The sequence below is a fragment of the Lepisosteus oculatus genome, unplaced genomic scaffold, assembly GCF_040954835.1.
Source record: "Lepisosteus oculatus isolate fLepOcu1 unplaced genomic scaffold, fLepOcu1.hap2 HAP2_SCAFFOLD_95, whole genome shotgun sequence".
Lineage (NCBI taxonomy): Eukaryota > Metazoa > Chordata > Actinopteri > Semionotiformes > Lepisosteidae > Lepisosteus > Lepisosteus oculatus.
Window position 1 is genome coordinate 518,871 of NW_027168431.1, and position 11,842 is coordinate 530,712.

An 11,842-nucleotide genomic window follows, 5' to 3' on the forward strand; every position below is an offset into this window, starting at 1 on the left:
CCCAAAAGATTCCTAATAGTTATTGTATTAGAATAGCTCTCCAATTTCTTAGCCTTCGTACACGCAATGTTTAAGGAAACGCTAGAGTAAATGAAACTGTAAATAGACAGGAGCTCTTCTTAGTTTTCATACAAGTTATGATGGCTGCAGCTCCTATCTGCGTCCCGGTGACCGGAGCCAAGGGATTATCTGCGGAACCCTTGATTTATCTCTCGGGCAAGGAGCTAGATACGCCCTTTTCATCTCGGTTTGATCACACCTGTGCATTAAAACGCAGTGCTCGGTACCATCGAGGTGTAAGAGGTTCAAGGATGAGCGGGAAACTTTGTTAATAAGGAGACGGGCACCGCCCAACGTGGGGCTCGAACCCACGACCCTGAGATTAAGAGTCTCATGCTCTACCGACTGAGCTAGCCGGGCGCCGGTGGAGCTGGTGGTTAACTTGTCCCTGTTGACGGCAATTTGACAAGGTATACTTCCTGGCTTTTCATCATGTGCTGACCGGATTCGAGAGTAGCACACCCTGTTCTTTGTTGATTACTGTACCTCCAGCAGCGCAAATGTCAGTAATCATTGAAATGTACGACCTACAATCTCCTCAGCATGCCCGCGTGGACTCCTCAGTGATCATCCTTCTACGTTCTGCTGTAGTTTTCATGCAAGTGAAAACCGTGCTCCAAATAACAGCGGCACAGTTGTATCCTGCGGTAAGCATTCTTCTAATTCCATCGTTTTGCTCCAGGTAAAAGGTAGCGCATCATAGTGTTGATATTCCAAGGTTTCAGAGTCCGTATTGGATGGCTTGGATGCAGACATCGCTCAGAGCTCCCAGTATGATTTTCCCGAGTTCAGTTTTGCAGTGTTTTAGTGCTTTACTACTTCCAGTGGGCCTTTGAATGCTCTGCTAAGTAGAGACGTGACATAATTACTAATGCGACCGAGTGTGCTGGCTGTTCCTGGTTCGTAATGATTAACGCGAGAAATCAATATAAACATAACTGCTTCGATTTCGAGGTTCAGTTGAAGCTTTCAAAGAAACTATCAAAGACCTCAGAACAACCGAAGACACATTTGGTCATCTCCGTATTGGTGAAGATTAAAGAGTCCCGCAAGTGTCAAGCTTGCACAAACACACACGAGAGAGAAACTCAGGACAGAATTTAAAGAAAGGGAGATGCAGACTATTTGAAGGCACTTTGCTAACCCAATGGCATGCTTATGAATCGTGCATAGGACACACGTAGCAGAGGATGGTTTCGATCCATCGACCTCTGGGTTATGGGCCCAGCACGCTTCCGCTGCGCCACTCTGCTGACGGCCTCTCTGCGTGTGGCGCACAACTGCTCTTTTTATTTCCTACATAAGTGATGAAAGAGTTGAAAGTTTCAACGACAAACGCAGACGTCACTTTGAGCGCTTGGTGTTGTAGCACAAATCATCACATGCTGCTCTACACTGGATTATAAAAGCCGACACATTTTCCAAACATTTTAATGCTGGAGTCACACTGTAGTATTAATAACAGTGCGATACTCGAGGAGCGTAGTGGGATCGCGGTGGCTCATCAGACCGCCCCGGGACAGGGGGCCCGCGTCAGGATGGCCGAGCGGTCTAAGGCGCTGCGTTCAGGTCGCAGTCTCCCCTGGAGGCGTGGGTTCGAATCCCACTCCTGACAAAAAGCTTGCTCAGTGCCGTCTCCAGTCGGGTGCAAATGGGTGAAGCAGCCTGACGCAGGGAACGTGCGCCGATAGGCGTAGGTGTATCCCCTGCCTCTTCCGATTTAGCTCGTGCTCCATAGGATGGAAGCGGATGCTCTGGCTTTTTGACTCGAATATAACCTGATCACAACAGAAGGCCGTGCAGCCCAGTGCTGGTTTAAGAATGCCTCGTGTCTTCAGGCCCCTATTCCTTCAGGTTACCCCTTTGGAATAGTCGTCCGAAAAAGACAGGAAAGGAAAAGCATGTAAGCTCCCACACACTGCGTTAGCATTAGCGGTTGGAATCTGATGGGAGAAAAGCAACCTGGCTCGCCGTCAAGCAATCCATCCCTGGTCTCCCACGTGACAGGCGGGGATACGCACCACTATACTAACGAGGAGCGCTTGCTTGGCGCTTGAAGACACTTCCTCTTGCGGCTACTACTGTTTCCGGTTTCGTCTTTTCTTTTCATTCCTCCCAGAGGAGCGCATGAAAACGTTTCCATCTGCGCCATCCTCACCCCTCCAATGCTATGGTCCCTGCTCCTCCTGGTGCACTGCAAACACTCATTCAGCCGGTTCTTTCAGTTTGAATAATTAGGTCTTCAAAGGCTGGAAGTAGGGCGCAAAAGACATGCCAATGCCAAAAGCGTGGCTGTGTGCTTCCAGCTGTGAAATGTCACTGGTGGATGTTGAAGACATTACTTCCAAGGCAGCAGGTCCAAGCGATTTAGCGTTTGTACAAGAAGCAGGAAGAGAGAAACGGCACTCCGCCTTTTTCTGGGCAGGCCGAAGCGACAGGAGAAGGGCGCCGTAGTGGGCAGGATTCGAGCCGACGCGGGGAGACCCCAATGGCTTTCTAGCCCATCGTCTTAACCGCTCGGCCACGACTACAGGGAGCGCCGCCGCCGCCGGCTTGCGATCATTTAACACGGAGGGCGAGGCGGCGGCGGTAACCTTTTTCAATGTCGCTCTCCGCTTCCCCCCAAAAAAAAGCCAAATGACATGCTAGCACTCGGACACCCTTCAGAAGACTGAAGGGTGGCTTAAAGCTGGAAGGATTAGGTCTCCCCGTTCCGACGCGACAATCGAACTTCCTTAGGCAGAGAGAAAGCAACATCGAGGAGCGTCAACAAGACTTTAGAAGCTGCGCCACACGCCACTTTCAGTCGCAGTCACAGCAGTTTTAAAGGCAGGAATCGCCTTTGCGAACGCCATGAGAAACAGAACGCAAGCTCAGGTCCTGCGGTTTAACAAACAGCCACGGCTTTCATGCGACTGGACATTTCTTTTCTGGAGCGAATTCACTTTCAACTTCAAGAAATTCACACAACTTGCGAAATACGAAATACAAATCTGGCTCATCGCTGCACAAGAAATACCGCCGGCTGGCAAGAAAATGACAACGGTGTTTTTCCTTAACGAAAAACTTCCCATGGAGAAAAACAACGGCTGTGCGTCTCTGTCGGCATGATTCAGTTTAATGCAAGTATTCATTCTCCTCCTGGAAAATACAGCTTGCGAAAGATGAAATACAATTCTTGGCTTTTCTGGGTGAGTGCAGAAGAAATCCTGCCGGCTGGCAGAAGAATTCCAGCCTTTTTTACTCTTTAACCAGAAACTTGCGAATGATACAAAGCAAGCGGGGTGCGTTTCTGTGCAGCTGTTAACTGAACAGCTGCTGCTTCAAGCCCACCCAGGGCTCATTCCGATTTCAACATCATGCCCCCTGAAGGTAGACTGGATTTCTTTGCGAAGCATTCACCTTTTGGACGTTTCAGGAAAGGTGCGTGTCGATGCCAGACTTGAAAAGCTTTCCATACAAAGAAACAACATAGTGCTTTTGATTGATGGGAAACGGCAAGAGCGGTTTGAGCAGCTCCGGCCTCTCAACCGCTTTACAATGTGATCGGCACCTCGGTAGCCAGTTTAGAAGGCTGAAAAGGATGCTGGAAGCACAGCGACGTTCTAAAACCAGCGCTTGAAAAGCATCTGCATACATAAAATGTCCATTTCCCCAAAGCTGAATCTGCATCTTCAGAAGATTGTCAGCTATACGTTTTCGTTCTTTGTTTCCTTTTTTTACGACAAGCTTTCGAGAAATGAACTGTCTATTGTGATGAAGGCTGCATTAGAAATTGTGCATCTAGCTTAGTTCAATGAAATCGGGAGGTGCACCTGTCTCAAGCGGATGGCTCTTTGCAGGCACACTACGGAAACCTGCGGGCGCAAGTTGGGAGAAGTGACTCTTGCAGAGTGTTGAGCTTCGAGAAGAGGGCTCCGCTCAGGAAGATATTTCCACATGTTGAAGAGTCGCTTTTCGCCCTTTCTTTCCCACATTTTTCCAGTGCGGTTATTGATCGCGTTCAAAATGTTTTCCCAACGTACGTGTTACCTGCAAAATCACAGTGAAACTGTTATGCCCAAAAGATTCCTAATAGTTATTGTATTAGAATAGCTCTCCAATTTCTTAGCCTTCGTACACGCAATGTTTAAGGAAACGCTAGAGTAAATGAAACTGTAAATAGACAGGAGCTCTTCTTAGTTTTCATACAAGTTATGATGGCTGCAGCTCCTATCTGCGTCCCGGTGACCGGAGCCAAGGGATTATCTGCGGAACCCTTGATTTATCTCTCGGGCAAGGAGCTAGATACGCCCTTTTCATCTCGGTTTGATCACACCTGTGCATTAAAACGCAGTGCTCGGTACCATCGAGGTGTAAGAGGTTCAAGGATGAGCGGGAAACTTTGTTAATAAGGAGACGGGCACCGCCCAACGTGGGGCTCGAACCCACGACCCTGAGATTAAGAGTCTCATGCTCTACCGACTGAGCTAGCCGGGCGCCGGTGGAGCTGGTGGTTAACTTGTCCCTGTTGACGGCAATTTGACAAGGTATACTTCCTGGCTTTTCATCATGTGCTGACCGGATTCGAGAGTAGCACACCCTGTTCTTTGTTGATTACTGTACCTCCAGCAGCGCAAATGTCAGTAATCATTGAAATGTACGACCTACAATCTCCTCAGCATGCCCGCGTGGACTCCTCAGTGATCATCCTTCTACGTTCTGCTGTAGTTTTCATGCAAGTGAAAACCGTGCTCCAAATAACAGCGGCACAGTTGTATCCTGCGGTAAGCATTCTTCTAATTCCATCGTTTTGCTCCAGGTAAAAGGTAGCGCATCATAGTGTTGATATTCCAAGGTTTCAGAGTCCGTATTGGATGGCTTGGATGCAGACATCGCTCAGAGCTCCCAGTATGATTTTCCCGAGTTCAGTTTTGCAGTGTTTTAGTGCTTTACTACTTCCAGTGGGCCTTTGAATGCTCTGCTAAGTAGAGACGTGACATAATTACTAATGCGACCGAGTGTGCTGGCTGTTCCTGGTTCGTAATGATTAACGCGAGAAATCAATATAAACATAACTGCTTCGATTTCGAGGTTCAGTTGAAGCTTTCAAAGAAACTATCAAAGACCTCAGAACAACCGAAGACACATTTGGTCATCTCCGTATTGGTGAAGATTAAAGAGTCCCGCAAGTGTCAAGCTTGCACAAACACACACGAGAGAGAAACTCAGGACAGAATTTAAAGAAAGGGAGATGCAGACTATTTGAAGGCACTTTGCTAACCCAATGGCATGCTTATGAATCGTGCATAGGACACACGTAGCAGAGGATGGTTTCGATCCATCGACCTCTGGGTTATGGGCCCAGCACGCTTCCGCTGCGCCACTCTGCTGACGGCCTCTCTGCGTGTGGCGCACAACTGCTCTTTTTATTTCCTACATAAGTGATGAAAGAGTTGAAAGTTTCAACGACAAACGCAGACGTCACTTTGAGCGCTTGGTGTTGTAGCACAAATCATCACATGCTGCTCTACACTGGATTATAAAAGCCGACACATTTTCCAAACATTTTAATGCTGGAGTCACACTGTAGTATTAATAACAGTGCGATACTCGAGGAGCGTAGTGGGATCGCGGTGGCTCATCAGACCGCCCCGGGACAGGGGGCCCGCGTCAGGATGGCCGAGCGGTCTAAGGCGCTGCGTTCAGGTCGCAGTCTCCCCTGGAGGCGTGGGTTCGAATCCCACTCCTGACAAAAAGCTTGCTCAGTGCCGTCTCCAGTCGGGTGCAAATGGGTGAAGCAGCCTGACGCAGGGAACGTGCGCCGATAGGCGTAGGTGTATCCCCTGCCTCTTCCGATTTAGCTCGTGCTCCATAGGATGGAAGCGGATGCTCTGGCTTTTTGACTCGAATATAACCTGATCACAACAGAAGGCCGTGCAGCCCAGTGCTGGTTTAAGAATGCCTCGTGTCTTCAGGCCCCTATTCCTTCAGGTTACCCCTTTGGAATAGTCGTCCGAAAAAGACAGGAAAGGAAAAGCATGTAAGCTCCCACACACTGCGTTAGCATTAGCGGTTGGAATCTGATGGGAGAAAAGCAACCTGGCTCGCCGTCAAGCAATCCATCCCTGGTCTCCCACGTGACAGGCGGGGATACGCACCACTATACTAACGAGGAGCGCTTGCTTGGCGCTTGAAGACACTTCCTCTTGCGGCTACTACTGTTTCCGGTTTCGTCTTTTCTTTTCATTCCTCCCAGAGGAGCGCATGAAAACGTTTCCATCTGCGCCATCCTCACCCCTCCAATGCTATGGTCCCTGCTCCTCCTGGTGCACTGCAAACACTCATTCAGCCGGTTCTTTCAGTTTGAATAATTAGGTCTTCAAAGGCTGGAAGTAGGGCGCAAAAGACATGCCAATGCCAAAAGCGTGGCTGTGTGCTTCCAGCTGTGAAATGTCACTGGTGGATGTTGAAGACATTACTTCCAAGGCAGCAGGTCCAAGCGATTTAGCGTTTGTACAAGAAGCAGGAAGAGAGAAACGGCACTCCGCCTTTTTCTTGGCAGGCCGAAGCGACAGGAGAAGGGCGCCGTAGTGGGCAGGATTCGAGCCGACGCGGGGAGACCCCAATGGCTTTCTAGCCCATCGCCTTAACCGCTCGGCCACGACTACAGGGAGCGCCGCCGCCGCCGGCTTGCGATCATTTAACACGGAGGGCGAGGCAGCGGCGGTAACCTTTTTCAATGTCGCTCTCCGCTTCCCCCCAAAAAAAAGCCAAATGACATGCTAGCACTCGGACACCCTTCAGAAGACTGAAGGGTGGCTTAAAGCTGGAAGGATTAGGTCTCCCCGTTCCGACGCGACAATCGAGCTTCCTTAGGCAGAGAGAAAGCAACATCGAGGAGCGTCAACAAGACTTTAGAAGCTGCGCCACACGCCACTTTCAGTCGCAGTCACAGCAGTTTTAAAGGCAGGAATCGCCTTTGCGAACGCCATGAGAAACAGAACGCAAGCTCAGGTCCTGCGGTTTAACAAACAGCCACGGCTTTCATGCGACTGGACATTTCTTTTCTGGAGCGAATTCACTTTCAACTTCAAGAAATTCACACAACTTGCGAAATACGAAATACAAATCTGGCTCATCGCTGCACAAGAAATACCGCCGGCTGGCAAGAAAATGACAACGGTGTTTTTCCTTAACGAAAAACTTCCCATGGAGAAAAACAACGGCTGTGCGTCTCTGTCGGCATGATTCAGTTTAATGCAAGTATTCATTCTCCTCCTGGAAAATACAGCTTGCGAAAGATGAAATACAATTCTTGGCTTTTCTGGGTGAGTGCAGAAGAAATCCTGCCGGCTGGCAGAAGAATTCCAGCCTTTTTTACTCTTTAACCAGAAACTTGCGAATGATACAAAGCAAGCGGGGTGCGTTTCTGTGCAGCTGTTAACTGAACAGCTGCTGCTTCAAGCCCACCCAGGGCTCATTCCGATTTCAACATCATGCCCCCTGAAGGTAGACTGGATTTCTTTGCGAAGCATTCACCTTTTGGACGTTTCAGGAAAGGTGCGTGTCGATGCCAGACTTGAAAAGCTTTCCATACAAAGAAACAACATAGTGCTTTTGATTGATGGGAAACGGCAAGAGCGGTTTGAGCAGCTCCGGCCTCTCAACCGCTTTACAATGTGATCGGCACCTCGGTAGCCAGTTTAGAAGGCTGAAAAGGATGCTGGAAGCACAGCGACGTTCTAAAACCAGCGCTTGAAAAGCATCTGCATACATAAAATGTCCATTTCCCCAAAGCTGAATCTGCATCTTCAGAAGATTGTCAGCTATACGTTTTCGTTCTTTGTTTCCTTTTTTTACGACAAGCTTTCGAGAAATGAACTGTCTATTGTGATGAAGGCTGCATTAGAAATTGTGCATCTAGCTTAGTTCAATGAAATCGGGAGGTGCACCTGTCTCAAGCGGATGGCTCTTTGCAGGCACACTACGGAAACCTGCGGGCGCAAGTTGGGAGAAGTGACTCTTGCAGAGTGTTGAGCTTCGAGAAGAGGGCTCCGCTCAGGAAGATATTTCCACATGTTGAAGAGTCGCTTTTCGCCCTTTCTTTCCCACATTTTTCCAGTGCGGTTATTGATCGCGTTCAAAATGTTTTCCCAACGTACGTGTTACCTGCAAAATCACAGTGAAACTGTTATGCCCAAAAGATTCCTAATAGTTATTGTATTAGAATAGCTCTCCAATTTCTTAGCCTTCGTACACGCAATGTTTAAGGAAACGCTAGAGTAAATGAAACTGTAAATAGACAGGAGCTCTTCTTAGTTTTCATACAAGTTATGATGGCTGCAGCTCCTATCTGCGTCCCGGTGACCGGAGCCAAGGGATTATCTGCGGAACCCTTGATTTATCTCTCGGGCAAGGAGCTAGATACGCCCTTTTCATCTCGGTTTGATCACACCTGTGCATTAAAACGCAGTGCTCGGTACCATCGAGGTGTAAGAGGTTCAAGGATGAGCGGGAAACTTTGTTAATAAGGAGACGGGCACCGCCCAACGTGGGGCTCGAACCCACGACCCTGAGATTAAGAGTCTCATGCTCTACCGACTGAGCTAGCCGGGCGCCGGTGGAGCTGGTGGTTAACTTGTCCCTGTTGACGGCAATTTGACAAGGTATACTTCCTGGCTTTTCATCATGTGCTGACCGGATTCGAGAGTAGCACACCCTGTTCTTTGTTGATTACTGTACCTCCAGCAGCGCAAATGTCAGTAATCATTGAAATGTACGACCTACAATCTCCTCAGCATGCCCGCGTGGACTCCTCAGTGATCATCCTTCTACGTTCTGCTGTAGTTTTCATGCAAGTGAAAACCGTGCTCCAAATAACAGCGGCACAGTTGTATCCTGCGGTAAGCATTCTTCTAATTCCATCGTTTTGCTCCAGGTAAAAGGTAGCGCATCATAGTGTTGATATTCCAAGGTTTCAGAGTCCGTATTGGATGGCTTGGATGCAGACATCGCTCAGAGCTCCCAGTATGATTTTCCCGAGTTCAGTTTTGCAGTGTTTTAGTGCTTTACTACTTCCAGTGGGCCTTTGAATGCTCTGCTAAGTAGAGACGTGACATAATTACTAATGCGACCGAGTGTGCTGGCTGTTCCTGGTTCGTAATGATTAACGCGAGAAATCAATATAAACATAACTGCTTCGATTTCGAGGTTCAGTTGAAGCTTTCAAAGAAACTATCAAAGACCTCAGAACAACCGAAGACACATTTGGTCATCTCCGTATTGGTGAAGATTAAAGAGTCCCGCAAGTGTCAAGCTTGCACAAACACACACGAGAGAGAAACTCAGGACAGAATTTAAAGAAAGGGAGATGCAGACTATTTGAAGGCACTTTGCTAACCCAATGGCATGCTTATGAATCGTGCATAGGACACACGTAGCAGAGGATGGTTTCGATCCATCGACCTCTGGGTTATGGGCCCAGCACGCTTCCGCTGCGCCACTCTGCTGACGGCCTCTCTGCGTGTGGCGCACAACTGCTCTTTTTATTTCCTACATAAGTGATGAAAGAGTTGAAAGTTTCAACGACAAACGCAGACGTCACTTTGAGCGCTTGGTGTTGTAGCACAAATCATCACATGCTGCTCTACACTGGATTATAAAAGCCGACACATTTTCCAAACATTTTAATGCTGGAGTCACACTGTAGTATTAATAACAGTGCGATACTCGAGGAGCGTAGTGGGATCGCGGTGGCTCATCAGACCGCCCCGGGACAGGGGGCCCGCGTCAGGATGGCCGAGCGGTCTAAGGCGCTGCGTTCAGGTCGCAGTCTCCCCTGGAGGCGTGGGTTCGAATCCCACTCCTGACAAAAAGCTTGCTCAGTGCCGTCTCCAGTCGGGTGCAAATGGGTGAAGCAGCCTGACGCAGGGAACGTGCGCCGATAGGCGTAGGTGTATCCCCTGCCTCTTCCGATTTAGCTCGTGCTCCATAGGATGGAAGCGGATGCTCTGGCTTTTTGACTCGAATATAACCTGATCACAACAGAAGGCCGTGCAGCCCAGTGCTGGTTTAAGAATGCCTCGTGTCTTCAGGCCCCTATTCCTTCAGGTTACCCCTTTGGAATAGTCGTCCGAAAAAGACAGGAAAGGAAAAGCATGTAAGCTCCCACACACTGCGTTAGCATTAGCGGTTGGAATCTGATGGGAGAAAAGCAACCTGGCTCGCCGTCAAGCAATCCATCCCTGGTCTCCCACGTGACAGGCGGGGATACGCACCACTATACTAACGAGGAGCGCTTGCTTGGCGCTTGAAGACACTTCCTCTTGCGGCTACTACTGTTTCCGGTTTCGTCTTTTCTTTTCATTCCTCCCAGAGGAGCGCATGAAAACGTTTCCATCTGCGCCATCCTCACCCCTCCAATGCTATGGTCCCTGCTCCTCCTGGTGCACTGCAAACACTCATTCAGCCGGTTCTTTCAGTTTGAATAATTAGGTCTTCAAAGGCTGGAAGTAGGGCGCAAAAGACATGCCAATGCCAAAAGCGTGGCTGTGTGCTTCCAGCTGTGAAATGTCACTGGTGGATGTTGAAGACATTACTTCCAAGGCAGCAGGTCCAAGCGATTTAGCGTTTGTACAAGAAGCAGGAAGAGAGAAACGGCACTCCGCCTTTTTCTGGGCAGGCCGAAGCGACAGGAGAAGGGCGCCGTAGTGGGCAGGATTCGAGCCGACGCGGGGAGACCCCAATGGCTTTCTAGCCCATCGTCTTAACCGCTCGGCCACGACTACAGGGAGCGCCGCCGCCGCCGGCTTGCGATCATTTAACACGGAGGGCGAGGCGGCGGCGGTAACCTTTTTCAATGTCGCTCTCCGCTTCCCCCCAAAAAAAAGCCAAATGACATGCTAGCACTCGGACACCCTTCAGAAGACTGAAGGGTGGCTTAAAGCTGGAAGGATTAGGTCTCCCCGTTCCGACGCGACAATCGAACTTCCTTAGGCAGAGAGAAAGCAACATCGAGGAGCGTCAACAAGACTTTAGAAGCTGCGCCACACGCCACTTTCAGTCGCAGTCACAGCAGTTTTAAAGGCAGGAATCGCCTTTGCGAACGCCATGAGAAACAGAACGCAAGCTCAGGTCCTGCGGTTTAACAAACAGCCACGGCTTTCATGCGACTGGACATTTCTTTTCTGGAGCGAATTCACTTTCAACTTCAAGAAATTCACACAACTTGCGAAATACGAAATACAAATCTGGCTCATCGCTGCACAAGAAATACCGCCGGCTGGCAAGAAAATGACAACGGTGTTTTTCCTTAACGAAAAACTTCCCATGGAGAAAAACAACGGCTGTGCGTCTCTGTCGGCATGATTCAGTTTAATGCAAGTATTCATTCTCCTCCTGGAAAATACAGCTTGCGAAAGATGAAATACAATTCTTGGCTTTTCTGGGTGAGTGCAGAAGAAATCCTGCCGGCTGGCAGAAGAATTCCAGCCTTTTTTACTCTTTAACCAGAAACTTGCGAATGATACAAAGCAAGCGGGGTGCGTTTCTGTGCAGCTGTTAACTGAACAGCTGCTGCTTCAAGCCCACCCAGGGCTCATTCCGATTTCAACATCATGCCCCCTGAAGGTAGACTGGATTTCTTTGCGAAGCATTCACCTTTTGGACGTTTCAGGAAAGGTGCGTGTCGATGCCAGACTTGAAAAGCTTTCCATACAAAGAAACAACATAGTGCTTTTGATTGATGGGAAACGGCAAGAGCGGTTTGAGCAGCTCCGGCCTCTCAACCGCTTTACAATGT

At 49.0% G+C, this 11,842-nt stretch overlaps 9 non-coding genes across 9 annotated transcripts; 3 read left to right on the top strand and 6 right to left on the bottom strand.

Annotated features, from left to right (window-relative positions):
- Nucleotides 1-347: 347 nt before the first annotated feature.
- trnak-cuu (transfer RNA lysine (anticodon CUU)) lies at nt 348-420 on the bottom strand. The gene has a single exon. It is a non-coding gene; the product is annotated as a tRNA-Lys (tRNA).
- Nucleotides 421-1,241: 821 nt separating this feature from the next.
- trnam-cau (transfer RNA methionine (anticodon CAU)) lies at nt 1,242-1,313 on the bottom strand. The gene has a single exon. It is a non-coding gene; the product is annotated as a tRNA-Met (tRNA).
- Nucleotides 1,314-1,592: 279 nt separating this feature from the next.
- trnal-cag (transfer RNA leucine (anticodon CAG)) lies at nt 1,593-1,675 on the top strand. The gene has a single exon. It is a non-coding gene; the product is annotated as a tRNA-Leu (tRNA).
- A 2,791-nt stretch (nt 1,676-4,466) lies between these two features.
- trnak-cuu (transfer RNA lysine (anticodon CUU)) lies at nt 4,467-4,539 on the bottom strand. Its single transcript has one exon. It is a non-coding gene; the product is annotated as a tRNA-Lys (tRNA).
- Nucleotides 4,540-5,360: 821 nt separating this feature from the next.
- On the bottom strand, nt 5,361-5,432 carry trnam-cau (transfer RNA methionine (anticodon CAU)). Its single transcript has one exon. It is a non-coding gene; the product is annotated as a tRNA-Met (tRNA).
- Nucleotides 5,433-5,711: 279 nt separating this feature from the next.
- Nucleotides 5,712-5,794, top strand: trnal-cag (transfer RNA leucine (anticodon CAG)). The gene has a single exon. It is a non-coding gene; the product is annotated as a tRNA-Leu (tRNA).
- A 2,791-nt stretch (nt 5,795-8,585) lies between these two features.
- Nucleotides 8,586-8,658, bottom strand: trnak-cuu (transfer RNA lysine (anticodon CUU)). Its single transcript has one exon. It is a non-coding gene; the product is annotated as a tRNA-Lys (tRNA).
- Nucleotides 8,659-9,479: 821 nt separating this feature from the next.
- trnam-cau (transfer RNA methionine (anticodon CAU)) lies at nt 9,480-9,551 on the bottom strand. The gene has a single exon. It is a non-coding gene; the product is annotated as a tRNA-Met (tRNA).
- Nucleotides 9,552-9,830: 279 nt separating this feature from the next.
- trnal-cag (transfer RNA leucine (anticodon CAG)) lies at nt 9,831-9,913 on the top strand. The gene has a single exon. It is a non-coding gene; the product is annotated as a tRNA-Leu (tRNA).
- Nucleotides 9,914-11,842: the final 1,929 nt, after the last annotated feature.